Consider the following 25,120-nt stretch of genomic DNA (forward strand, 5'->3'; position numbering starts at 1 on the left):
TTTGAACCCTGGACCACTCTCACCCAAAGCGAGTATCATACCCCTAGACCAACGGACCATGCGCATCAGAGACATGCTCAACTCATAGGCCTAACCTGTAGCCATTGTCATTTAATTAGTCACTAAATTACTTCTTCAAAAACTCGGGTCCGTCCGGGATTTGAACCCGGGACAACTCGCACCCTAAGCGAGTATCATACCCCTAGACCAACGGACCAAATGTGTCAGAGACATGCTCAACTCATAGGCCTAACGTGTAGATAGTTGAATTTAAATAGTCACTAAGTTACTTCTTCAAAAACTCGGGTCCGTCCGGGATTTGAACTCGGGACCACTCGCACCCAAAGCGAGTATCAAACCCCTAGACCAACGGACTATGAGTATTAGGGACATGCTCAACTCATAGGCCTAACCTGTAGCCAATGTCATTTAAATAGTCACTAAATTACTTCTTCAAAAACTCGGGTCCGTCCGGGATTTGAACCCGGGACAACTCGCACCCTAAGCGAGTATCATACCCCTAGACCAACGGAACATGCGTATTATAAACATGCTCAATACAAAGGCCTAACCTGTAGTTAGTTGCATTTAGATAGTCACTAAATTACTTCTTCAAAAACTCGGGTCCGTCCGGGATTTGAACCCGGGACCACTCGCACCCTAAGCGAGTATCATACCCCTAGACCAACGGACCATGCGTATCAGAGCCATGCTCAACTCATAGACCTAACCTGTATTTAGTTGCATTTAAATGTCACTAAATTACTTCTTCAAAAACTCGGGTTCCTTCCGGGATTTGAACCCGGGACCACTCGCACCCAAAGCGAGTATCAAACCCCTAGACCAACGGATCATGCGTATTATAAACATGCTCAATACATAGTCCTTACCTGTAGTTAGTTGCATTTAAATAGTCACTAAATTATTTCTTCAAAAACTCGGGTCCGTCCGGGATTTGAACCCAGGACCACTCGCACCCTAAGCGAGTATCATACCCCTAGACCAACGGACTATGAGTATTAGGGACATGCTCAACTCATAGGCCTAACCTGTAGCCAATGTCATTTAAATAGTCACTAAATTACTTCTTCAAAAACTCGGGTCCGTCCGGGATTTGTACCCGGGACAACTCGCACCCTAAGCGAGTATCATACCCCTAGACCAACGGACCATGGGTATTATAAACATGCTCAATACAAAGGCCTAACCTGTAGTTAGTTGCATTTAGATAGTCACTAAATTACTCCTTCAAAAACTCGGGTCCGTCCGGGATTTGAACCCGGGACCACTCGCACCCTAAGCGAGTATCATACCCCTAGACCAACGGACCATGCGTATCAGAGCCATGCTCAACTCATAGACCTAACCTGTATTTAGTTGCATTTAAATGTCACTAAATTACTTCTTCAAAAACTCGGGTTCCTTCCGGGATTTGAACCCGGGACCACTCGCACCCAAAGCGAGTATCAAACCCCTAGACCAACGGATCATGCGTATTATAAACATGCTCAATACAAAGGCCTAACCTGTAGTTAGTTGCATTTAGATAGTCAATAAATTACTTCTTCAAAAACTCGGGTCCGTCCGGGATTTGAACCCGGGACCACTCGCACCCTAAGCGAGTATCATACCCTAAGCGAGTATCATACCCCTAGATCAACGGACCATGCGTATTATAAACATGCTCAATACAAAGGCCTAACCTGTAGTTAGTTGCATTTAGATAGTCACTAAATTACTTCTTCAAAAACTCGGGTCCGTCCGGGATTTGAACCCGGGACCACTCGCACCCTAAGCGAGTATCATACCCCTAGACCAACGGACCATGCGTATCAGAGCCATGCTCAACTCATAGACCTAACCTGTATTTAGTTGCATTTAAATGTCACTAAATTACTTCTTCAAAAACTCGGGTTCCTTCCGGGATTTGAACTCGGGACCACTCGCACCCAAAGCGAGTATCAAACCCCTAGACCAACGGATCATGCGTATCATAAACATGCTCAATACATAGGCCTTACCTGTAGTTAGTTGCATTTAAATAGTCACTAAATTACTTCTTCAAAAACTCGGGTCCGACCGGGATTTGAACCCAGGACCACTCGCACCCAAAGCGAGTATCAAACCCCTAGACCAACGGATCATGCGTATTATAAACATGCTCAATACAAAGGCCTAACCTGTAGTTAGTTGCATTTAGATAGTCAATAAATTACTTCTTCAAAAACTCGGGTCCGTCCGGGATTTGAACCCGGGACCACTCGCACCCTAAGCGAGTATCATACCCCTAAGCGAGTATCATACCCCTAGATCAACGGACCATGCGTATTATAAACATGCTCAATACAAAGGCCTAACCTGTAGTTAGTTGCATTTAGATAGTCACTAAATTACTTCTTCAAAAACTCGGGTCCGTCCGGGATTTGAACCCGGGACCACTCGCACCCTAAGCGAGTATCATACCCCTAGACCAACGGACCATGCGTATCAGAGCCATGCTCAACTCATAGACCTAACCTGTATTTAGTTGCATTTAAATGTCACTAAATTACTTCTTCAAAAACTCGGGTTCCTTCCGGGATTTGAACTCGGGACCACTCGCACCCAAAGCGAGTATCAAACCCCTAGACCAACGGATCATGCGTATCATAAACATGCTCAATACATAGGCCTTACCTGTAGTTAGTTGCATTTAAATAGTCACTAAATTACTTCTTCAAAAACTCGGGTCCGACCGGGATTTGAACCCAGGACCACTCGCACCCAAAGAGAGTATCATACCCCTAGACCAACGGACCATGCGTATCAGAGACATGCTCAACTCATAGGCCTAACCTGTAGCCAATGTCATTTAAATAGTCACTAAATTACTTGTTCAAAAACTCGGGTCCGTCCGGGATTTGAACCCGGGACCACTCGCACCCAAAGCGAGTATCATACCCCTAGACCAACGGACCATGCGTATCAGAGGCATGATCAACTCATAGGCCTAACCTGTAGCTAGTTGCATTTAAATAGTCACTAAGTTACTTCTTCAAAAACTCGGGTCCGACCGGGATTTGAACCCAGGACCACTCGCACCCAAAGAGAGTATCATACCCCTAGACCAACGGACCATGCGTATCAGAGACATGCTCAACTCATAGGCCTAACCTGTAGCCAATGTCATTTAAATAGTCACTAAATTACTTCTTCAAAAACTCGGCTCCGTCCGGGATTTGAACCCGGGACCACTCGCACCCAAAGCGAGTATCAAACCCCTAGACCAACGGATCATGCGTATCATAAACATGCTCAATACATAGGCCTTATCTGTAGTTAGTTTCATTTAAATAGTCACTAAATTTTTTCTTCAAAAACTCGGGTCCGTCTGGGATTTGAACCCAGGACCACTCGCACCCAAAGCGAGTATCATACCCCTTGACCAACGGATCATGCGCATTATAAACATGCTCAATACATAGGCCTAACCTGTAGTTAGTTGCATTTAAATAGTCACTAAATTACTTCTTCAAAAACTCGGGTCCGACCGGGATTTGAACCCAGGACTACTCGCACCCAAAGAGAGTATCATACCCCTAGACCAACGGACCATGCGTATCAGAGACATGCTCAACTCATAGGCCTAACCTGTAGCCAATGTCATTTAAATAGTCACTAAGTTACTTCTTCAAAAACTCGGGTCCGTCCGGGATTTGAACCCGGGACCACTCGCACCCAAAGCGAGTATCATACCCCTAGACCAACGGACCATGCGTATCAGAGGCATGATCAACTCATAGGCCTAACCTGTAGCTAGTTGCATTTAAATAGTCACTAAGTTACTTCTTCAAAAACTCGGGTCCGACCGGGATTTGAACCCAGGACCACTCGCACGCAAAGAGAGTATCATACCCCTAGACCAACGGACCATGCGTATCAGAGACATGCTCAACTCATAGGCCTAACCTGTAGCCAATGTCATTTAAATAGTCACTAAATTACTTCTTCAAAAACTCGGGTCCGTCCGGGATTTGAACCCAGGACCACTCGCACCGAAAGAGAGTATCATACCCCTAGACCAACGGACCATGCGTATCAGAGACATGCTCAACTCATAGGCCTAACCTGTAGCCAATGTCATTTAAATAGTCACTAAAATACTTCTTGAAAAACTCGGGTCCGTCCGGGATTTGAACCCGGGACCACTCGCTCCCAAAGCGAGTATCAAACCCCTAGACCAACGGATCATGCGTATTAAAAACTTGCTCAATACATAGGCCTAACCTGTAGTTAGTTGCATTTAAATAGTCACTAAATTACTTCTTCAAAAACTCGGGTCCGACCGAGATTTGAACCCTGGACCACTCTCACCCAAAGCGAGTATCATACCCCTAGACCAACGGACCATGCGCATCAGAGACATGCTCAACTCATAGGCCTAACCTGTAGCCATTGTCATTTAATTAGTCACTAAATTACTTCTTCAAAAACTCGGGTCCGTCCGGGATTTGAACCCGGGACAACTCGCACCCTAAGCGAGTATCATACCCCTAGACCAACGGACCATGCGTATCATAGCCACGCTCAACTCATAGACCTAACCTGTATTTAGTTGCATTTAAATGTCACTAAATTACTTCTTCAAAAACTCGGGTCCGTCCGGGATTTGAACCCGGGACCACTCGCACCCAAAGCGAGTATCAAACCCCTAGACCAACGGATCATGCGTATTATAAACATGCTCAATACAAAGGCCTAACCTGTAGTTAGTTGCATTTAGATAGTCACTAAATTACTTCTTCAAAAACTCGGGTCCGTCCGGGATTTGAACCCGGGACCACTCGCACCCTAAGCGAGTATCATACCCCTAGACCAACGGACCATGCGTATCAGAGCCATGCTCAACTCATAGGACTAACCTGTATTTAGTTGCATTTAAATGTCACTAAAATACTTCTTGAAAAACTCGGGTCGGTCCGGGATTTGAACCCGGGACCACTCGCACACAAAGCGAGTATCAAACCCCTAGACCAACGGATCATGCGTATTATAAACATGCTCAATACATACGCCTAACCTGTAGTTAGTTGCATTTAAATAGTCACTAAAATTCTTCTTGAAAAACTCGGGTCCGTCTGGGAATTGAACCCGGGACCACTAGCACCCAAAGCGAGTATCATACCCCTAGACCAACGGACCATGCGTATCAGAGGCATGATCAACTCATAGGCCTAACCTGTAGCTAGTTGCATTTAAATAGTCACTAAAATTCTTCTTCAAAAACTCGGGTCCGACCGGGATTTGAACCCAGGACCACTCGCACCCAAAGAGAGTATCATACCCCTAGACCAACGGACCATGCGTATCAGAGACATGCTCAACTCATAGGCCTAACCTGTAGCCAATGTCATTTAAATAGTCACTAAATTACTTCTTCAAAAACTCGGCTCCGTCCGGGATTTGAACCCGGGACCACTCGCACCCAAAGCGAGTATCAAACCCCTAGACCAACGGATCATGCGTATCATAAACATGCTCAATACATAGGCCTTATCTGTAGTTAGTTTCATTTAAATAGTCACTAAATTTTTTCTTCAAAAACTCGGGTCCGTCTGGGATTTGAACCCAGGACCACTCGCACCCAAAGCGAGTATCATACCCCTTGACCAACGGATCATGCGTATTATAAACATGCTCAATACATAGGCCTTATCTGTAGTTAGTTTCATTTAAATAGTCACTAAATTACTTCTTCAAAAACTCGGGTCCGACCGGGATTTGAACCCAGGACTACTCGCACCCAAAGAGAGTATCATACCCCTAGACCAACGGACCATGCGTATCAGAGACATGCTCAACTCATAGGCCTAACCTGTAGCCAATGTCATTTAAATAGTCACTAAATTACTTCTTCAAAAACTCGGGTCCGTCCGGGATTTGAACCCGGGACCACTCGCACCCAAAGCGAGTATCATACCCCTAGACCAACGGACCATGCGTATCAGAGGCATGATCAACTCATAGGCCTAACCTGTAGCTAGTTGCATTTAAATAGTCACTAAGTTACTTCTTCAAAAACTCGGGTCCGTCCGGGATTTGAACTCGGTTCCACTCGCACCCAAAGCGAGTATCAAACCCCTAGACCAACGGATCATGCGTATCATAAACATGCTCAATACATAGGCCTTACCTGTAGTTAGTTGCATTTAAATAGTCACTAAATTACTTCTTCAAAAACTCGGGTCCGACCGGGATTTGAACCCAGGACCACTCGCACCCAAAGAGAGTATCATACCCCTAGACCAACGGACCATGCGTATCAGAGACATGCTCAACTCATAGGCCTAACCTGTAGCCAATGTCATTTAAATAGTCACTAAATTACTTGTTCAAAAACTCGGGTCCGTCCGGGATTTGAACCCGGGACCACTCGCACCCAAAGCGAGTATCATACCCCTAGACCAACGGACCATGCGTATCAGAGGCATGATCAACTCATAGGCCTAACCTGTAGCTAGTTGCATTTAAATAGTCACTAAGTTACTTCTTCAAAAACTCGGGTCCGACCGGGATTTGAACCCAGGACCACTCGCACCCAAAGAGAGTATCATACCCCTAGACCAACGGACCATGCGTATCAGAGACATGCTCAACTCATAGGCCTAACCTGTAGCCAATGTCGTTTAAATAGTCACTAAATTACTTCTTCAAAAACTCGGGTCCGTCCGGGATTTGAACCCAGGACCACTCGCACCCAAAGAGAGTATCATACCCCTAGACCAACGGACCATGCGTATCAGAGACATGCTCAACTCATAGGCCTAACCTGTAGCCAATGTCATTTAAATAGTCACTAAATTACTTCTTCAAAAACTCGGGTCCGTCCGGGATTTGAACCCAGGACCACTCGCACCCAAAGCGAGTATCATACCCCTAGACCAACTGACTATGAGTATTAGAGACATGCTCAACTCATAGGCCTAACCTGTGGCCAATGTCATTTAAATAGTCACTAAATTACTTCTTCAAAAACTCGGGTCCGTCCGGGATTTGAATCCGGGACAACTCGCACCCTAAGCGAGTATCATACCCCTAGACCAACGGACCATGCATATCAGAGCCACGCTCAATTCATAGACCTAACCTGTATTTAGTTGCATTTAAATGTCACTAAAATACTTCTTGAAAAACTCGGGTCCGTCCGGGATTTGAACCCGGGACCACTCGCACCCAAAGCGAGTATCAAACCCCTAGACCAACGGATCATGCGTATTAAAAACTTGCTCAATACATAGGCCTAACCTGTAGTTAGTTGCATTTAAATAGTCACTAAATTACTTCTTCAAAAACTCGGGTCCGACCGAGATTTGAACCCAGGACCACTCTCACCCAAAGCGAGTATCATACCCCTAGACCAACGGACCATGCGCATCAGAGACATGCTCAACTCATAGGCCTAACCTGTAGCCATTGTCATTTAATTAGTCACTAAATTACTTCTTCAAAAACTCGGGTCCGTCCGGGATTTGAACCCGGGACAACTCGCACCCTAAGCGAGTATCATACCCCTAGACCAACGGACCATGCGTATCAGAGCCACGCTCAACTCATAGACCTAACCTGTATTTAGTTGCATTTAAATGTCACTAAATTACTTCTTCAAAAACTCGGGTCCGTCCGGGATTTGAACCCGGGACCACTCGCACCCAAAGCGAGTATCAAACCCCTAGACCAACGGATCATGCGTATTATAAACATGCTCAATACAAAGGCCTAACCTGTAGTTAGTTGCATTTAGATAATCACTAAATTACTTCTTCAAAAACTCGGGTCCGTCCGGGATTTGAACCCGGGACCACTCGCACCCTAAGCGAGTATCATACCCCTAGACCAACGGACCATGCGTATCAGAGCCATGCTCAACTCATAGGACTAACCTGTATTTAGTTGCATTTAAATGTCACTAAAATACTTCTTGAAAAACTCGGGTCCGTCCGGGATTTGAACCCGGGACCACTCGCACCCAAAGCGAGTATCAAACCCCTAGACCAACGGATCATGCGTTTTAAAAACTTGCTCAATACATAGGCCTAACCTGTAGTTAGTTGCATTTAAATAGTCACTAAATTACTTCTTCAAAAACTCGGGTCCGACCGAGATTTGAACCCAGGACCACTCTCACCCAAAGCGAGTATCATACCCCTAGACCAACGGACCATGCGCATCAGAGACATGCTCAACTCATAGGCCTAACCTGTAGCCATTGTCATTTAATTAGTCACTAAATTACTTCTTCAAAAACTCGGGTCCGTCCGGGATTTGAACCCGGGACAACTCGCACCCTAAGCGAGTATCATACCCCTAGACCAACGGACCATGCGTATCAGAGCCACGCTCAACTCATAGACCTAACCTGTATTTAGTTGCATTTCAATGTCACTAAATTACTTCTTTAAAAACTCGGGTCCGTCCGGGATTTGAACCCGGGACCACTCGCACCCAAAGCGAGTATCAAACCCCTAGACCAACGGATCATGCGTATTATAAACATGTTCAATACAAAGGCCTAACCTGTAGTTAGTTGCATTTAGATAGTCACTAAATTACTTCTTCAAAAACTCGGGTCCGTCCGGGATTTGAACCCGGGACCACTCGCACCCTAAGCGAGTATCATACCCCTAGACCAACGGACCATGCGTATCAGAGCCATGCTCAACTCATAGGACTAACCTGTATTTAGTTGCATTTAAATGTCACTAAAATACTTCTTGAAAAACTCGGGTCGGTCCGGGATTTGAACCCGGGACCACTCGCATACAAAGCGAGTATCAAACCCCTAGACCAACGGATCATGCGTATTATAAACATGCTCAATACATAGGCCTAACCTGTAGTTAGTTGCATTTAAATAGTCACTAAAATTCTTCTTGAAAAACTCGGGTCCGTCTGGGATTTGAACCCGGGACCACTAGCACCCAAAGCGAGTATCACTCCCCTAGACCAACGGACCATGTGTGTCAGAGACATGCTCAACTCAGAGGCCTAACCTGTAGATAGTTGAATTTAAATAGTCACTAAGTTACTTCTTCAAAAACTCGGGTCCGTCCGGGATTTGAACCCGGGACCACTCGCACCGAAAGCGAGTATCATACCCCTAGACCAACGGACCATGCGTATCAGAGACATGCTCAACTCATATGCCTAACCTGTAGTTAGTTGCATTTAAATAGTCACTGAATTACTTCTACAAAAAGTTGGGTCCGTCCAGGATATGAACCCGGGACCACTCGCACCCAAAGCGAGTATCATACCCCTAGACCAACGGACCATGCGTATCAGAGGCATGCTCAACTCATAGGCCTAACCTGTAGCTAGTTGCCTTTAAATGTCACTAAAATACTTCTTGAAAAACTCGGGTCCGTCCGGGATTTGACCCCGGGACCACTCGCACCCAAAGCGAGTATCATACCCCTAGACCAACGGACCAAATGTGTCAGAGACATGCTCAACTCATAGGCCTAACGTGTAGATAGTTGAATTTAAATAGTCACTAAGTTACTTCTTCAAAAACTCGGGTCCGTCCGGGATTTGAACTCGGGACCACTCGCACCCAAAGCGAGTATCAAACCCCTAGACCAACGGATCATGCGTATCATAAACATGCTCAATACATAGTCCTTACCTGTAGTTAGTTGCATTTAAATAGTCACTAAATTATTTCTTCAAAAACTCGGGTCCGTCCGGGATTTGAACCCAGGACCACTCGCACCCTAAGCGAGGATCATACCCCTAGACCAACGGACTATGAGTATTAGGGACATGCTCAACTCATAGGCCTAACCTGTAGCCAATGTCATTTAAATAGTCACTAAATTACTTCTTCAAAAACTCGGGTCCGTCCGGGATTTGAACCCGGGACAACTCGCACCCTAAGCGAGTATCATACCCCTAGACCAACGGACCATGCGTATTATAAACATGCTCAATACAAAGGCCTAACCTGTAGTTAGTTGCATTTAGATAGTCACTAAATTACTTCTTCAAAAACTCGGGTCCGTCCGGGATTTGAACCCGGGACCACTCGCACCCTAAGCGAGTATCATACCCCTAGACCAACGGACCATGCGTATCAGAGACATGCTCAACTCATATGCCTAACCTGTAGTTAGTTGCATTTAAATAGTCACTAAATTACTTCTTCAAAAACTCAGGTCCGTCCGGGATTTGAACCCGGGACCACTCGCACCCAAAGCGAGTATCATACCCCTAGACCAACGGACCAAATGTGTCAGAGACATGCTCAACTCATAGGCCTAACGTGTAGATAGTTGAATTTAAATAGTCACTAAGTTACTTCTTCAAAAACTCGGGTCCGTCCGGGATTTGAACTCGGGACCACTCGCACCCAAAGCGAGTATCAAACCCCTAGACCAACGGATCATGCGTATCATAAACATGCTCAATACATAGTCCTTACCTGTAGTTAGTTGCATTTAAATAGTCACTAAATTATTTCTTCAAAAACTCGGGTCCGTCCGGGATTTGAACCCAGGACCACTCGCACCCTAAGCGAGTATCATACCCCTAGACCAACGGACTATGAGTATTAGGGACATGCTCAACTCATAGGCCTAACCTGTAGCCAATGTCATTTAAATAGTCACTAAATTACTTCTTCAAAAACTCGGGTCCGTCCGGGATTTGAACCCGGGACCACTCGCACCCTAAGCGAGTATCATACCCCTAGACCAACGGACCATGCGTATCAGAGCCACGCTCAACTCATAGACCTAACCTGTATTTAGTTGCATTTCAATGTCACTAAATTACTTCTTTAAAAACTCGGGTCCGTCCGGGATTTGAACCCGGGACCACTCGCACCCAAAGCGAGTATCAAACCCCTAGACCAACGGATCATGCGTATTATAAACATGTTCAATACAAAGGCCTAACCTGTAGTTAGTTGCATTTAGATAGTCACTAAATTACTTCTTCAAAAACTCGGGTCCGTCCGGGATTTGAACCCGGGACCACTCGCACCCTAAGCGAGTATCATACCCCTAGACCAACGGACCATGCGTATCAGAGCCATGCTCAACTCATAGGACTAACCTGTATTTAGTTGCATTTAAATGTCACTAAAATACTTCTTGAAAAACTCGGGTCGGTCCGGGATTTGAACCCGGGACCACTCGCATACAAAGCGAGTATCAAACCCCTAGACCAACGGATCATGCGTATTATAAACATGCTCAATACATAGGCCTAACCTGTAGTTAGTTGCATTTAAATAGTCACTAAAATTCTTCTTGAAAAACTCGGGTCCGTCTGGGATTTGAACCCGGGACCACTAGCACCCAAAGCGAGTATCACTCCCCTAGACCAACGGACCATGTGTGTCAGAGACATGCTCAACTCAGAGGCCTAACCTGTAGATAGTTGAATTTAAATAGTCACTAAGTTACTTCTTCAAAAACTCGGGTCCGTCCGGGATTTGAACCCGGGACCACTCGCACCGAAAGCGAGTATCATACCCCTAGACCAACGGACCATGCGTATCAGAGACATGCTCAACTCATATGCCTAACCTGTAGTTAGTTGCATTTAAATAGTCACTGAATTACTTCTACAAAAAGTTGGGTCCGTCCAGGATATGAACCCGGGACCACTCGCACCCAAAGCGAGTATCATACCCCTAGACCAACGGACCATGCGTATCAGAGGCATGCTCAACTCATAGGCCTAACCTGTAGCTAGTTGCCTTTAAATGTCACTAAAATACTTCTTGAAAAACTCGGGTCCGTCCGGGATTTGACCCCGGGACCACTCGCACCCAAAGCGAGTATCATACCCCTAGACCAACGGACCAAATGTGTCAGAGACATGCTCAACTCATAGGCCTAACGTGTAGATAGTTGAATTTAAATAGTCACTAAGTTACTTCTTCAAAAACTCGGGTCCGTCCGGGATTTGAACTCGGGACCACTCGCACCCAAAGCGAGTATCAAACCCCTAGACCAACGGATCATGCGTATCATAAACATGCTCAATACATAGTCCTTACCTGTAGTTAGTTGCATTTAAATAGTCACTAAATTATTTCTTCAAAAACTCGGGTCCGTCCGGGATTTGAACCCAGGACCACTCGCACCCTAAGCGAGGATCATACCCCTAGACCAACGGACTATGAGTATTAGGGACATGCTCAACTCATAGGCCTAACCTGTAGCCAATGTCATTTAAATAGTCACTAAATTACTTCTTCAAAAACTCGGGTCCGTCCGGGATTTGAACCCGGGACAACTCGCACCCTAAGCGAGTATCATACCCCTAGACCAACGGACCATGCGTATTATAAACATGCTCAATACAAAGGCCTAACCTGTAGTTAGTTGCATTTAGATAGTCACTAAATTACTTCTTCAAAAACTCGGGTCCGTCCGGGATTTGAACCCGGGACCACTCGCACCCTAAGCGAGTATCATACCCCTAGACCAACGGACCATGCGTATCAGAGACATGCTCAACTCATATGCCTAACCTGTAGTTAGTTGCATTTAAATAGTCACTAAATTACTTCTTCAAAAACTCAGGTCCGTCCGGGATTTGAACCCGGGACCACTCGCACCCAAAGCGAGTATCATACCCCTAGACCAACGGACCAAATGTGTCAGAGACATGCTCAACTCATAGGCCTAACGTGTAGATAGTTGAATTTAAATAGTCACTAAGTTACTTCTTCAAAAACTCGGGTCCGTCCGGGATTTGAACTCGGGACCACTCGCACCCAAAGCGAGTATCAAACCCCTAGACCAACGGATCATGCGTATCATAAACATGCTCAATACATAGTCCTTACCTGTAGTTAGTTGCATTTAAATAGTCACTAAATTATTTCTTCAAAAACTCGGGTCCGTCCGGGATTTGAACCCAGGACCACTCGCACCCTAAGCGAGTATCATACCCCTAGACCAACGGACTATGAGTATTAGGGACATGCTCAACTCATAGGCCTAACCTGTAGCCAATGTCATTTAAATAGTCACTAAATTACTTCTTCAAAAACTCGGGTCCGTCCGGGATTTGAACCCGGGACCACTCGCACCCTAAGCGAGTATCATACCCCTAGACCAACGGACCATGCGTATGAAAGCCATGCTCAACTCATAGGACTAACCTGTATTTAGTTGCATTTAAATGTCACTAAAATTCTTCTTGAAAAACTCGGGTCCGTCTGGGATTTGAACCCGGGACCACTAGCACCCTAAGCGAGTATCACACCCCTAGACCAACGGACCATGTGTGTCAGAGACATGCTCAACTCAGAGGCCTAACCTGTAGATAGTTGAATTTAAATAGTCACTAAGTTACTTCTTCAAAAACTCGGTCCGTCCGGGATTTGAACCCGGGACCACTCGCACCGAAAGCGAGTATCATACCCCTAGACCAACGGACCATGCGTATCAGAGACATGCTCAACTCATAGGCCTAACCTGTAGCTAGTTGCATTTAAATAGTCACTAAATTACTTCTTCAAAAACTCGGGTCCGTCCGGGATTTGAACCCGGGACCACTCGCACCCTAAGCGAGTATCATACCCCTAGACCAACGGACCATGCGTATCAGAGCCATGCTCAACTCATAGGACTAACCTGTACTTAGTTGCATTTAAATGTCACTAAAATACTTCTTGAAAAACTCGGGTCCGTCCGGGATTTGACCCCGGGACCACTCGCACCTAAAGCGAGTATCATACCCCTAGACCAACGGACCAAATGTGTTAGAGACATGCTCAACTCATAGGCCTAACGTGTAGATAGTTGAATTTAAATAGTCACTAAGTTACTTCTTCAAAAACTCGGGTCCGTCCGGGATTTGAACTCGGGACCACTCGCACCCAAAGCGAGTATCAAACCCCTAGACCAACGGATCATGCGTATCATAAACATGCTCAATACATAGGCCTAACCTGTAGTTAGTTGCATTTAAATAGTCACTAAAATACTTCTTCAAAAACTCGGGTCCAACCGGGATTTGAACCCAGGACCACTCGCACCCAAAGCGAGTATCATACCCCTAGACCAACGGACCATGCGTATTAGAGACATGTTCAACTCATAGGCCTAACCTGTAGCCAATGTCATTTAAATACTCACTAAATTACTTCTTCAAAAACTCGGGTGCGTTCGGGATTTGAACCCGGGACCACTAGCACCCTAAGCGAGTATCATACCCCTAGACCAACGGATCATGCGTATCATAAACATGCTCAATACATAGGCCTAACCTGTAGTTAGTTGCATTTAAATAGTCACTAAAATACTTCTTCAAAAACTCGGGTCCAACCGGAATTTGAACCCAGGACCACTCGCACCGAAAGCGAGTATCATACCCTTAGACCAACGGACCATGCGTATCAGAGACATGCTCAACTCATAGGCCTAACCTGTAGCCAATGTCATTTAAATAGTCACTAAATTACTTCTTCAAAAACTCGGGTCCGTCCGGGATTTGAACCCGGGACCACTCGCACCCTAAGCGAGTATCATACCCCTAGACCAGCGGACCTTGCGTACCAGAGCCATGCTCAACTCATAGACCTAACCTGTATTTAGTTGCATTTAAATGTCACTAAAATACTTATTGAAAAACTCGGGTCCGTCCTGGATTTGAACCCGGGACCACTCGCACCCAAAGCGAGTATCATAACCCTAGACCAACGGACCATGCGTATCAGAGACATGCTCAACTCATAGGCCTAACCTGTAGTTAGTTGCATTTAAACAGTCACTAAATTACTTCTTCAAAAACTCGAGTCCGTCCGGGATTTGAACCCGGGACCACTCGCAACCATAGCGATTATCATACCCCTAGACCAACGGACCATGCGTATCATAAACATACTCAATACATAGGCCTAACCTGTAGCCAATGTCATTTAAATAGTCACTAAATTACTTCTTCAAAAACTCGGGTCCGTCCGGGATTTCAACCCGGGACCACTAGCACCCTAAGCGAGTATCATACCCCTAGAACAACGGACCATGCGTATCAGAGCCATGCTCAACTCATAGGACTAACCTGTATTTAGTTGCATTTAAATGTCACTAAAATACTTTTTGAAAAACTCGAGTCCGTCCGGGTTTTGAACCCGGGACCACTGGTACCCTAAGCGAGTATCATACCCCTAGACCAACGGACCATGCGTATCAGAGACATGCTCAACTCATATGCCTAACCTGTAGTTAGTTGCATTTAAATAGTCACTGAATTACTTCTTCAAAACTCGGGTCCGTCCGGGATTTGAACCCGGGACCACTAGCACCCTAAGCGAGTTTCACACCCCTAGACCAACGGACCATGTGTGTCAGAGACATGCTCAACTCATAGGTCTAACCTGTAGATAGTTGAATTTAAATAGTCACTAAGTTACTTCTTCAAAAACTCGGGTCCGTCCGCGATTTGAACCCGGGATAACTCGCACCCAAAGCGAGTATCATACCCCTAGACCAACGGACCATGCGTACCAGAGACATGCTCAACTCATAGGCCTAACCTGTAGTTAGTTGCATTTAAATAGTCATTAAATTACTTCTTCAAAAACTCGGGTCCGTCCGGGATTTGAACCCGGGACCACTCGCACCCTAAGCGAGTATCAAACCCCTAGACAGACGGATCATGCGTATCATAAACATGCTCAATACATAGGCCTAACCTGTAGTTAGTTGCATTTAAATAGTCACTAAAATACTTCTTCAAAAACTCGGGTCCAACCGGAATTTGAACCCAGGACCACTCGCACCGAAAGCGAGTATCATACCCTTAGACCAACGGACCATGCGTATCAGAGACATGCTCAACTCATAGGCCTAACCTGTAGCCAATGTCATTTAAATAGTCACTAAATTACTTCTTCAAAAACTCGGGTCCGTCCGGGATTTGAACCCGGGACCACTCGCACCCTAAGCGAGTATCATACCCCTAGACCAGCGGACCTTGCGTACCAGAGCCATGCTCAACTCATAGACCTAACCTGTATTTAGTTGCATTTAAATGTCACTAAAATACTTATTGAAAAACTCGGGTCCGTCCTGGATTTGAACCCGGGACCACTCGCACCCAAAGCGAGTATCATAACCCTAGACCAACGGACCATGCGTATCAGAGACATGCTCAACTCATAGGCCTAACCTGTAGTTAGTTGCATTTAAACAGTCACTAAATTACTTCTTCAAAAACTCGAGTCCGTCCGGGATTTGAACCCGGGACCACTCGCAACCATAGCGATTATCATACCCCTAGACCAACGGACCATGCGTATCATAAACATACTCAATACATAGGCCTAACCTGTAGCCAATGTCATTTAAATAGTCACTAAATTACTTCTTCAAAAACTCGGGTCCGTCCGGGATTTCAACCCGGGACCACTAGCACCCTAAGCGAGTATCATACCCCTAGAACAACGGACCATGCGTATCAGAGACATGCTCAACTCATATGCCTAACCTGTAGTTAGTTGCATTTAAATAGTCACTGAATTACTTCTTCAAAACTCGGGTCCGTCCGGGTTTTGAACCCGGGACCACTCGCACCCTAAGCGAGTATCATACCCCTAGACCAACGGACCATGCGTATCAGAGACATGCTCAACTCATATCCCTAACCTGTAGTTAGTTGCATTTAAATAGTCACTGAATTACTTCTTCAAAACTCGGGTCCGTCCGGGATTTGAACCCGGGAATACTCGCACCCTAAGCGAGTATCATACCCCTACACCAACGGACCATGCGTATCAGAGCCATGCTCAACTCATAGGACTAACCTGTATTTAGTTGCATTTAAATGTCACTAAAATACTTCTTGAAAAACTCGAGTCCGTCCGGGATTTGAACCCGGGACCACTAGCACCCTAAGCGAGTATCACACCCCTAGACCAAGGGACCATGTGTGTCAGAGACATGCTCAACTCATAGTCCTAACCTGTAGATAGTTGAATTTAAATAGTCACTAAGTTACTTCTTCAAAAACTCGGGTCCGTCCGGGATTTGAACCCGTGACCACTCGCACCCAAAGCGAGTATCATACCCTTAGACCAACGGACCATGCGTATCAAAGACATGCTCAACTCATAGGCCTAACCTGTAGTTAGTTGCATTTAAATGTCACTAAAATACTTCCTCAAAAACTCGGGTCCGTCCGGGATTTGAACTCGGGACCACTCGCACCCAAAGCGAGTATCAAACACCTAGACCAACGGATCATGCGTATCATAAACATGCTCAATACATAGGCCTTACCTGTAGTTAGTTGCATTTAAATGTCACTAAAATACTTCTTGAAAAACTCGGGTCCGTCCGCGATTTGAACCCGGGACCACTCGCACCCAAAGCGAGTATCATACCCTTAGACCAACGGATCATGCGTATCATATACAAGCTCAATACATAGGCCTAACCTGTAGTAGTTGCATTTAAATAGTCACTAAATTACTTCTTCAAAAACTCGGCTCCGTCCGGGATTCGAAACCGGGACCACTCGCACCCTAAGCGAGTATCATACCCCTAGATCAACGGACCATGCGTATCAGAGCCATGCTCAAATCATAGGACTAACCTGTATTTAGTTGCATTTAAATGTCACTAAAATACTTCTTGAAAAACTCGAGTCCGTCCGGGATTTGATCACGGGACGACACGCACCCATAGCGATTATCATACCCCTAGACCAACGGACCATGCGTATCAGAGACATGCTCAACTCATAGGCCTAACCCGTAGTTAGTTGCATTTAAATGTCACTAAAATACTTCTTGAAAAACTCGAGTCCGTCCGGGTTTTGAACCCGGGACCACTGGTACCCTAAGCGAGTATCATACCCCTAGACCAACGGACCATGCGTATCAGAGACATGCTCAACTCATATGCCTAACCTGTAGTTAGTTGCATTTAAATAGTCACTGAATTACTTCTTCAAAACTCGGGTCCGTCCGGGATTTGAACCCGGGACCACTAGCACCCTAAGCGAGTTTCACACCCCTAGACCAACGGACCATGTGTGTCAGAGACATGCTCAACTCATAGGTCTAACCTGTAGATAGTTGAATTTAAATAGTCACTAAGTTACTTCTTCAAAAACTCGGGTCCGTCCGCGATTTGAACCCGGGATAACTCGCACCCAAAGCGAGTATCATACCCCTAGACCAACGGACCATGCGTACCAGAGACATGCTCAACTCATAGGCCTAACCTGTAGTTAGTTGCATTTAAATAGTCATTAAATTACTTCTTCAAAAACTCGGGTCCGTCCGGGATTTGAACCCGGGACCACTCGCACCCTAAGCGAGTATCAAACCCCTAGACAGACGGATCATGCGTATCATAGACATGCTCTTTTCAGACAAGTCTGGACTAGCCCGAGTTCCTGCCTGTTAGTTTCAACCCCCATGACATCATCTTCTTAAGTTAAACTAAAACTAAAAGCTATATTGAACCTTGACGTCATCCTGGTCCGAACCAGCTTTCTGTAAGCCTAAAGTTAATAAAAACACAGATTTTAAGCCATCAGATATTTACTTTTTATAAGAGGTACAGATATGCGTAATAAACAAATACAAATATATATTACAAAATAGTCAACAACCAGCAGGGATAAACAAACTTGTTTTAAAGAGTTCATTTTTTCACGTTGACCCCGTATCGTTATTTGACTCGGAAGTGCGATCAGTAGAGGAACGTCGGAGTTTATTTTCCAATTGTTTCTTACTTCGCCGTTCAATTTCGTAAAGAGTTAACAAAACGTTGACTATTAACCCGTAAACAAAAAAGAAAATGAGACACAGCATATTGGGAGGGCTATGATAGCAAATGATATTTAAATAGCTAGTACGTGCTATATGTAACATACTAGCGAGTTAAGCGGCAGTTCTTATTGGTTCCTACTTGTCTTATTAGGCAGCGAGTAAGTAAAGAGTTAATTTCATTGGACAGGCTAATTAGGGCGGAGTTAGAAAATAAGCCTATAATTATAAGTCTGAAAAGAATAACAAATATACGAATAAAAGTTTTTTAATAACATATGATATATACAATAAAATATAAAATAAGAAATATTTATATAAAAAAAACCCCACCACCATTAAAAAAAGACTAAACACCGGTCGAGCCAAACCCCCACTGCCACGTGATGTAGGGGTTAGTGTCTAGAAACAGCATAAAAATGTGTTACATATTGAATCCTATATTTAAAACTAAAAATATTTACCGCCGTTTCCACCGGTCTCAACAATATAACCGGCGTGACGATCAATTGGGCAACTCTATCGCCCCGTTGAACAGTGTAGGGAGTCCCCCCGACATTGGCTATGACGACTTTTAGGGGTCCCCGATAGTCGGCGTCTATTATTGTTAAGAAATATTATACTTTTGGGCTTCATAAAATAACTAATAAACATACCTATCGTCCCCTCGGCGACAAACAGCCCTTGGGCCGTCAAGCTGCTACGGCCAACAATGCGGCCGTAGCTGTCCGCCGGCAGCATAACGCCTAACCCAGTCGATACAATTTTGATACCGTGAGGGTCAATTACGGTATCGACTGGACAATATAAGTCCAGTCCGGCCGACTGGGGAGTGCCACGACGGGGAATAAGCGCTGCCGGATGGATTTTGATGACAGGCAGACAGGGCAAACGAGAGGCGTTAGAAAAAGACATCTTAAAGTGGGTGGGACTGGTTATTCAGAAACAAAAGTTAAACAACTGATAACTTTCATTTTGAAATGCTGAGTTTATATACTAAATCATCGAGGTCAAATCTAATAATGTCTAGCCAATACTTTCGAGATTCTAAAATTCAATAAATAGTAAAAAGTTAATTAGGCATAAAATTAGAAATCTCTCCAAGGTCTAAGTTTCTTTTTTGTATGCAAAAAAAATGGTCTAGGCATAATTTAAATAATTTGAATGGCATTAAATTTGAATAATTTGCGTGAGATCGCTTTATATAAAAAAAACTATTTATTAGTGAAGGTTAAAAGTAATTACTTTAGGAGGAAAAGAAATTGTTTTTTTAACATGAGTTAAATCTAAATTAATATATTTAAATAATTTAAATGACATTACATTTGAATAATTTGCATGAGATCGCTTTATATAAGAAAAAACAATTTGTTAATGAAGGTTAAAAGAAATTACTTTAGGAGGAAAAGAAATTGTTTTTTAACATGAGTTAAATCTAAATAAATATATTTAAATAATTTAAATGACATTAAATTTGAATAATTTGCATGAGATCGCTTTATATAAGAAAAAAACAATTTATTAGTGAGGTTAAAAGTAATTACTTTATAATCTTTAGTATCAACTCTACAATAAAAAATGTATTTTAGGTTAAATTAAAAAATCGCTTATCGGTACATAATTATATTTTTTAAACTTTTAATAAAAGTAAAAAGCTATTGTGTTATAAAAAACCATGTCTGGGCCTATATTCTAAAAAAATGGCCCTGAGATTTTGGGTATAAAAGCTCGAGCATTGGCATTGGATTGTCACAATCAAACTAGCAGTCATGAGTCAATTTCCTCAAAGCCAATCTTTATTCGACTCGCCACCATCGTCACCCGGGGCTCGACCAGGAGCAAGTAGCGGCCACCATAAAATACCTCAGTTTCTGAAGCCAGAACCCATCGAAATACTGCTGGACTCGGACGACGAGACCTTTGTGCAGGACGTCCTGCAGAAAAACATCGTCGGGTCCAGTGGTATTGAGGGCTCCTTTCTCCTCAGAAAAGAAGGGCAGTACTTCGAGACAAAAGTCCCCCCACGCCAGGGGGATTTTTACGTAGACGTCGCGGTTTATAAGTTTCCGGACATTAGAAACTCCCAGCCTGATAAGGTCTGGGAGTGTAATCACAAAAGACAGAAAACAGTCTTTAAAAAAAAACAACATTCCTTAACGCCTTCAAGAAGCTGGTGGAGGGCGTCAAACAAGACGAAGAAGCTAAACAACAGCCGCCCAGCAAAGTATGTATCTATTTAACAATGAATCTGTAAACCAAAACGTTTTTCCAATTTCATTTTATTTCTGATAGAGATTTAAAAAATGAACAACAGCAGTAGCAGCAGCGGGAGTGACTCGGAGGGTAGTGAGGGAGAGGAACACGCGCAGGTAAACCGTAACTACCGAATTGAGCGGCAGATTGAAAAAACGAGTCGCAAGTGGCACTGTAAACAAATCGATTTGCGTATAGCTTTTAAAAATTTGGATGACATCCCAACAAGAGATTTTTTTCGAATTTTTCGAAAAATTCTCGACGAAGTTATACGCAAATTAGTAACCGAGAATCCCGGGTATAATCGGGTTCGATTTGTTTTATATAGTAATGCAATCTAGTCGGGACTTTGTCTTTAATGGGGAAGATTTTCAGTTTGACATTATTTTTTAAACCTCGATGCGAATATAGGAGTTTATTATAAGTCCATTAAAAATAGAACTTTGGTTAATTTGGATTATTTCGTTAAACAAAATAACCAATTTATTTTTATGGAGAACAATGATAATCTCTGTTTTGCTCGGAGTTTAGTTCTGGGTAAAGAGATGGCCGATCGCAATTTTTATCGACAAAATAAGCAAGGTCCGCCCTTTAACCGGAACAATTTTGACAAACTGAGACGCAATAGCGACCTTTAAGGTAATATTGCGAAAATCTTGCACCGAAGAGCCGGCGTCCCCGAAGGTTTCGTTACTCTAGAAGATATTCAAAAATTTCAAAATTATTTAGCGCCCCATTATCGGATCGTAATCGTTGATGCTGCGAATAATTTTACCCTATTTTTCAAAGGACCCCGCGCTCCTAAATTTATCTATCTATTAAAAATTGGCGACTATATCCACCCTGCGAAAACTTGGCACGGCATGATGGGCGGTTGTACCTCTTGCGATTTATGCTTGAAATCTTTTTACAAACGTGAATTGTTAAAAGAGCATGAATGCCCCGAGGATACAAAACCCTATATATGTTTTCGGTGTCAAGGAGAAGCTTTTCATTTAACCAACGAGGACGTTTTAAAACGTTGCGACGAATGCCACCGCTACTTTTTTCCGGGCCCATGCTACGAAACTCATTTACTTAACGGCACCTGCGCGAATCGAAAACGATGTTTAGAATGTGGGCGGCTGATGGGCGAGGATCACGACTGTAATCCCGAATGCTCTCAATGTAAAATAGTTCATCCGCCAGGCGAGCATTTTGTTATGCCTTTGGAAACAAAAATGAAAGCCTCGCGGTTTATTTATTACGACACTGAGACTATTCTTAGAAATAATATCCACGTCCCCATTTTACTAGTTTGCGACGTAGAAACTCAAGCTGGCTTTGAAACCAAAATTTTTTACGGCGCCAATTGCGTCGAGCAATTTTTAAATTATTTATTTAGCGTAGAGCAGGTAGTTTTGACTGGACAAAAACGTAAAACGTACCAACCGCGCTTTACTAACACGCAGGTAGTAGCTCATTACGCGAAAGCTTTTGATAACTTTCTAATTCTTAACGCTTTAGTTCATAGACACGTCACCCCTGCAGTTATTTTTGACGGCAGTAAAATTCTAATTATTCATCTTGAGGGACCGCAAATTAGATTTCTCGATAGCTTTAATTACATTAGTCAACCTCTGCGTAATTTCACCAGCATGTTTAGCCTCGGCGATGTAGCGAAAGGATTCTTTCCATTTGATTTTCACACCGAAGAAAATCTTAATTACATTGGCGTCATCCCTGAAGCTTCGTACTTTAACGTAGCTCACATGAAGGCCAATGATTATCGAGATTTTCAAACTTGGTACGCGTCAATGGAAGGGTCTATTTACAACATCAAAGAGGAGCTTATTAAATATTGAATTCAAGATGTCCGAGTCCTAAGACAAGGCGTCGAAGCTTTTAGAAAAATTTACTTAGATCTAACAAAATTAGACCCCTTTTGCTTAAAAAATATTACTTTGGCAGGTGCTCTAACCACTATCTATCTTAACAATTACTATAAACCTTACAGCATGGGTATTGTTCCTTCTAACGGCTATAACGCAAAATTTAATCACAGTCAGATTAGCTTAAAATATCTCGCTTGGGTGGAGAAAACGGAAGATATAAAATTTCGAACGGCTTTAAGCTATGGCGGTGAATATCGCTATTTAGTCGATGGTTACAGCGAAACTCCACCCAAAATCTACGATTTCCACGGTTGCTACTTTCACGGCTGTCCATGCCAAAAACTTAATGCCTACAATACCCAACTCAAAGCCAGCAACAGATCTTTGTACGAGCGGACGCTAGATAGAGAGCTTTTTATTAAAGAGAAGACGGTTGGGTATGAATATACATCTATCTTTGAGTGTCAATTTGCTAAGCTTTTAAAAGAAAACGCCGAAGCAAAGGCTTTCTGCAAAAGTTTAACTTTTCGACCTCAAATATCAGCCCGTAGCGCTCTCTATGGGGGACGAACGGAAAATTTTGTTCTTAACTGCCACGTGCAAGGTGAGGAGAAAATTTTCTACAAGGATATTATTTCTTTGTACCCGAAAGTTTGTCGCGATTGTCCGTACCCTAGCGGCCACCCCATAATCTATAACAGAGATTTTGACAAATCGCCAGGTTGGTATTTCGGCGTTATGAGTTGTCGTCTGCTGGCCCCTCAAGATCTCCACATCCCCTTAATTCCCTTTCGCAGCGGTGGTAAATTAGCCTACGCCCTCTGTCGCACGTGTCTAGAATTGCGAGTGGAAATCTGCGATCACACTGTCAATGAACGGGCTTTCGAATCAGTCTGGCCAACGGTAGAAGTCTATGCCGCTATGGAGCATGGTTATAAACTCCTCGATATATTCGAAGTTTACCATTATCCAAAAACGGAATACTTCTTCGCGCAGTACATGACTGATTTTATCGCCTTGAAAGTGAAAAATTCCGGATTTCCCGCTCACGCGCAAACGCCTCTGCAAAAAGAGGCGTATATCGCCGATATAAACACGAATGAAAAGCTCTCGCTGACGGTGGCGGATATTCAATCAAATCCTTCCCTGCGTAATATCGCTAAAATTAATTTAAATTCTCTTTGGGGTCGCATGGCGTTAAATACGGGAAAGATTCGCAGCATCTTTATCAACAATTATTACGAATTGATACGATACGCGAGCGATTACACTCTGGAATTAGCCGATTTACGGCCAATCACGGATTCAATCGCTCTCTTATCGTACAAAGCCAAAAGCGATTACGTTTCGGACTACAAACTGGGGTCGGCCATTGTGGGGAGCTTTGTTTCTTGCTACGGGCGACTCGAATTGAACAAGATGCTGCTTCAATTGGACCGCGCAGCTTTGTATTGTGACACCGACACCATAATCTACCGCCATCAACCGGGAAAGTCTGACATTCCAACTGGCAATCATATTGGTTGCTGGGCGGATGAACTCGGCGGTGATTATATAACTTCCTTTTGTAGTACCGGTGCCAAAAGTTACTCGTTTCGCACTAGCAAAGGAAAAGAAGTCAAGAAAGTCAAAGGCTTAACGTTAAATCGCGAAAATCTTGAAAAACTTGACTTTGAAACCTTTGAAAGTGTGGCGATGAATCCGGAAAAGGAAGTTATAGTCAATGTCCCTTTTAATTTTAAACGGGATAAATACAAGCTGCAATTAGAGGCCGTTAAAATTACCAAAAAATTCCGCCAAACCTCGAATAAGAGATTGTTGAACGCTAATTTGACAACTAGTCGACCTTACGGTTTCAAAGAGGCAACACCCGCTTCAACATCTCTTTCGCATGAATTACGAGACTAGGCGGAGACAAACTTTTGAGGGCTTGCGGGAATCTTGCGTTCCAATCGAAGCCCTGGCCAAAGACGGTTTCTATCTTGCAGATGTAGAAACATGGACGACGCGCTGGGCCTTTTGCGGCATCGCCTTGTACCAGTGGCGTTGCACGGACCATACATCCAGGGAACATCGTAAGCACAGTCCATCGTGCCCGATGGTTTCCAACAAACCGTGCAACAACAAACCACTGCTTCAAGGGTTTCTCGACTTCCCGACCAACGAGGGCACGGATGTTTGCGACCCTTTGGTCCAAACATGCCCAACCCCC

The 25,120-nt window shown here is 44.0% G+C and overlaps 38 non-coding genes across 38 annotated transcripts; all 38 read right to left on the reverse strand.

Moving 5' to 3' along the window:
* Window positions 1-145: 145 nt before the first annotated feature.
* Window positions 146-217, reverse strand: TRNAP-AGG (transfer RNA proline (anticodon AGG)). Its single transcript has one exon. It is a non-coding gene; the product is annotated as a tRNA-Pro (tRNA).
* Window positions 218-463: 246 nt separating this feature from the next.
* Window positions 464-535, reverse strand: TRNAP-AGG (transfer RNA proline (anticodon AGG)). The gene has a single exon. It is a non-coding gene; the product is annotated as a tRNA-Pro (tRNA).
* An 87-nt stretch (window positions 536-622) lies between these two features.
* Window positions 623-694, reverse strand: TRNAP-AGG (transfer RNA proline (anticodon AGG)). The gene has a single exon. It is a non-coding gene; the product is annotated as a tRNA-Pro (tRNA).
* Window positions 695-940: 246 nt separating this feature from the next.
* TRNAP-AGG (transfer RNA proline (anticodon AGG)) lies at window positions 941-1,012 on the reverse strand. Its single transcript has one exon. It is a non-coding gene; the product is annotated as a tRNA-Pro (tRNA).
* A 246-nt stretch (window positions 1,013-1,258) lies between these two features.
* TRNAP-AGG (transfer RNA proline (anticodon AGG)) lies at window positions 1,259-1,330 on the reverse strand. Its single transcript has one exon. It is a non-coding gene; the product is annotated as a tRNA-Pro (tRNA).
* Window positions 1,331-1,576: 246 nt separating this feature from the next.
* On the reverse strand, window positions 1,577-1,666 carry TRNAP-AGG (transfer RNA proline (anticodon AGG)). Its single transcript is given in 2 exon segments — window positions 1,577-1,612; window positions 1,631-1,666. It is a non-coding gene; the product is annotated as a tRNA-Pro (tRNA).
* An 87-nt stretch (window positions 1,667-1,753) lies between these two features.
* TRNAP-AGG (transfer RNA proline (anticodon AGG)) lies at window positions 1,754-1,825 on the reverse strand. The gene has a single exon. It is a non-coding gene; the product is annotated as a tRNA-Pro (tRNA).
* A 405-nt stretch (window positions 1,826-2,230) lies between these two features.
* On the reverse strand, window positions 2,231-2,321 carry TRNAP-AGG (transfer RNA proline (anticodon AGG)). The gene is given in 2 exon segments: window positions 2,231-2,266; window positions 2,286-2,321. It is a non-coding gene; the product is annotated as a tRNA-Pro (tRNA).
* An 87-nt stretch (window positions 2,322-2,408) lies between these two features.
* TRNAP-AGG (transfer RNA proline (anticodon AGG)) lies at window positions 2,409-2,480 on the reverse strand. The gene has a single exon. It is a non-coding gene; the product is annotated as a tRNA-Pro (tRNA).
* Window positions 2,481-2,885: 405 nt separating this feature from the next.
* TRNAP-UGG (transfer RNA proline (anticodon UGG)) lies at window positions 2,886-2,957 on the reverse strand. Its single transcript has one exon. It is a non-coding gene; the product is annotated as a tRNA-Pro (tRNA).
* A 723-nt stretch (window positions 2,958-3,680) lies between these two features.
* TRNAP-UGG (transfer RNA proline (anticodon UGG)) lies at window positions 3,681-3,752 on the reverse strand. The gene has a single exon. It is a non-coding gene; the product is annotated as a tRNA-Pro (tRNA).
* A 723-nt stretch (window positions 3,753-4,475) lies between these two features.
* TRNAP-AGG (transfer RNA proline (anticodon AGG)) lies at window positions 4,476-4,547 on the reverse strand. The gene has a single exon. It is a non-coding gene; the product is annotated as a tRNA-Pro (tRNA).
* Window positions 4,548-4,792: 245 nt separating this feature from the next.
* Window positions 4,793-4,864, reverse strand: TRNAP-AGG (transfer RNA proline (anticodon AGG)). The gene has a single exon. It is a non-coding gene; the product is annotated as a tRNA-Pro (tRNA).
* Window positions 4,865-5,904: 1,040 nt separating this feature from the next.
* TRNAP-UGG (transfer RNA proline (anticodon UGG)) lies at window positions 5,905-5,976 on the reverse strand. Its single transcript has one exon. It is a non-coding gene; the product is annotated as a tRNA-Pro (tRNA).
* A 405-nt stretch (window positions 5,977-6,381) lies between these two features.
* Window positions 6,382-6,453, reverse strand: TRNAP-UGG (transfer RNA proline (anticodon UGG)). Its single transcript has one exon. It is a non-coding gene; the product is annotated as a tRNA-Pro (tRNA).
* A 1,040-nt stretch (window positions 6,454-7,493) lies between these two features.
* Window positions 7,494-7,565, reverse strand: TRNAP-AGG (transfer RNA proline (anticodon AGG)). The gene has a single exon. It is a non-coding gene; the product is annotated as a tRNA-Pro (tRNA).
* A 245-nt stretch (window positions 7,566-7,810) lies between these two features.
* Window positions 7,811-7,882, reverse strand: TRNAP-AGG (transfer RNA proline (anticodon AGG)). The gene has a single exon. It is a non-coding gene; the product is annotated as a tRNA-Pro (tRNA).
* Window positions 7,883-8,286: 404 nt separating this feature from the next.
* TRNAP-AGG (transfer RNA proline (anticodon AGG)) lies at window positions 8,287-8,358 on the reverse strand. The gene has a single exon. It is a non-coding gene; the product is annotated as a tRNA-Pro (tRNA).
* Window positions 8,359-8,603: 245 nt separating this feature from the next.
* On the reverse strand, window positions 8,604-8,675 carry TRNAP-AGG (transfer RNA proline (anticodon AGG)). Its single transcript has one exon. It is a non-coding gene; the product is annotated as a tRNA-Pro (tRNA).
* Window positions 8,676-9,079: 404 nt separating this feature from the next.
* TRNAR-UCG (transfer RNA arginine (anticodon UCG)) lies at window positions 9,080-9,151 on the reverse strand. Its single transcript has one exon. It is a non-coding gene; the product is annotated as a tRNA-Arg (tRNA).
* Window positions 9,152-9,873: 722 nt separating this feature from the next.
* On the reverse strand, window positions 9,874-9,945 carry TRNAP-AGG (transfer RNA proline (anticodon AGG)). The gene has a single exon. It is a non-coding gene; the product is annotated as a tRNA-Pro (tRNA).
* An 87-nt stretch (window positions 9,946-10,032) lies between these two features.
* On the reverse strand, window positions 10,033-10,104 carry TRNAP-AGG (transfer RNA proline (anticodon AGG)). Its single transcript has one exon. It is a non-coding gene; the product is annotated as a tRNA-Pro (tRNA).
* An 87-nt stretch (window positions 10,105-10,191) lies between these two features.
* TRNAP-UGG (transfer RNA proline (anticodon UGG)) lies at window positions 10,192-10,263 on the reverse strand. The gene has a single exon. It is a non-coding gene; the product is annotated as a tRNA-Pro (tRNA).
* A 246-nt stretch (window positions 10,264-10,509) lies between these two features.
* Window positions 10,510-10,581, reverse strand: TRNAP-AGG (transfer RNA proline (anticodon AGG)). Its single transcript has one exon. It is a non-coding gene; the product is annotated as a tRNA-Pro (tRNA).
* An 87-nt stretch (window positions 10,582-10,668) lies between these two features.
* TRNAP-AGG (transfer RNA proline (anticodon AGG)) lies at window positions 10,669-10,740 on the reverse strand. The gene has a single exon. It is a non-coding gene; the product is annotated as a tRNA-Pro (tRNA).
* A 245-nt stretch (window positions 10,741-10,985) lies between these two features.
* TRNAP-AGG (transfer RNA proline (anticodon AGG)) lies at window positions 10,986-11,057 on the reverse strand. The gene has a single exon. It is a non-coding gene; the product is annotated as a tRNA-Pro (tRNA).
* Window positions 11,058-11,461: 404 nt separating this feature from the next.
* Window positions 11,462-11,533, reverse strand: TRNAR-UCG (transfer RNA arginine (anticodon UCG)). Its single transcript has one exon. It is a non-coding gene; the product is annotated as a tRNA-Arg (tRNA).
* A 722-nt stretch (window positions 11,534-12,255) lies between these two features.
* Window positions 12,256-12,327, reverse strand: TRNAP-AGG (transfer RNA proline (anticodon AGG)). Its single transcript has one exon. It is a non-coding gene; the product is annotated as a tRNA-Pro (tRNA).
* Window positions 12,328-12,414: 87 nt separating this feature from the next.
* Window positions 12,415-12,486, reverse strand: TRNAP-AGG (transfer RNA proline (anticodon AGG)). Its single transcript has one exon. It is a non-coding gene; the product is annotated as a tRNA-Pro (tRNA).
* Window positions 12,487-12,573: 87 nt separating this feature from the next.
* On the reverse strand, window positions 12,574-12,645 carry TRNAP-UGG (transfer RNA proline (anticodon UGG)). Its single transcript has one exon. It is a non-coding gene; the product is annotated as a tRNA-Pro (tRNA).
* Window positions 12,646-12,891: 246 nt separating this feature from the next.
* TRNAP-AGG (transfer RNA proline (anticodon AGG)) lies at window positions 12,892-12,963 on the reverse strand. The gene has a single exon. It is a non-coding gene; the product is annotated as a tRNA-Pro (tRNA).
* Window positions 12,964-13,050: 87 nt separating this feature from the next.
* Window positions 13,051-13,122, reverse strand: TRNAP-AGG (transfer RNA proline (anticodon AGG)). Its single transcript has one exon. It is a non-coding gene; the product is annotated as a tRNA-Pro (tRNA).
* A 244-nt stretch (window positions 13,123-13,366) lies between these two features.
* On the reverse strand, window positions 13,367-13,438 carry TRNAR-UCG (transfer RNA arginine (anticodon UCG)). The gene has a single exon. It is a non-coding gene; the product is annotated as a tRNA-Arg (tRNA).
* Window positions 13,439-13,525: 87 nt separating this feature from the next.
* On the reverse strand, window positions 13,526-13,597 carry TRNAP-AGG (transfer RNA proline (anticodon AGG)). Its single transcript has one exon. It is a non-coding gene; the product is annotated as a tRNA-Pro (tRNA).
* An 86-nt stretch (window positions 13,598-13,683) lies between these two features.
* TRNAL-UAG (transfer RNA leucine (anticodon UAG)) lies at window positions 13,684-13,755 on the reverse strand. The gene has a single exon. It is a non-coding gene; the product is annotated as a tRNA-Leu (tRNA).
* Window positions 13,756-14,478: 723 nt separating this feature from the next.
* TRNAP-AGG (transfer RNA proline (anticodon AGG)) lies at window positions 14,479-14,550 on the reverse strand. Its single transcript has one exon. It is a non-coding gene; the product is annotated as a tRNA-Pro (tRNA).
* A 1,356-nt stretch (window positions 14,551-15,906) lies between these two features.
* TRNAP-AGG (transfer RNA proline (anticodon AGG)) lies at window positions 15,907-15,978 on the reverse strand. The gene has a single exon. It is a non-coding gene; the product is annotated as a tRNA-Pro (tRNA).
* A 562-nt stretch (window positions 15,979-16,540) lies between these two features.
* Window positions 16,541-16,612, reverse strand: TRNAP-AGG (transfer RNA proline (anticodon AGG)). The gene has a single exon. It is a non-coding gene; the product is annotated as a tRNA-Pro (tRNA).
* Window positions 16,613-25,120: the final 8,508 nt, after the last annotated feature.

The sequence above is a fragment of the Phalangium opilio genome, unplaced genomic scaffold (assembly GCF_054372755.1).
Source record: "Phalangium opilio isolate 3A_F unplaced genomic scaffold, DU_Popi_V2 ptg000100l_1, whole genome shotgun sequence".
Classification (NCBI taxonomy): Eukaryota; Metazoa; Arthropoda; class Arachnida; order Opiliones; family Phalangiidae; genus Phalangium; species Phalangium opilio.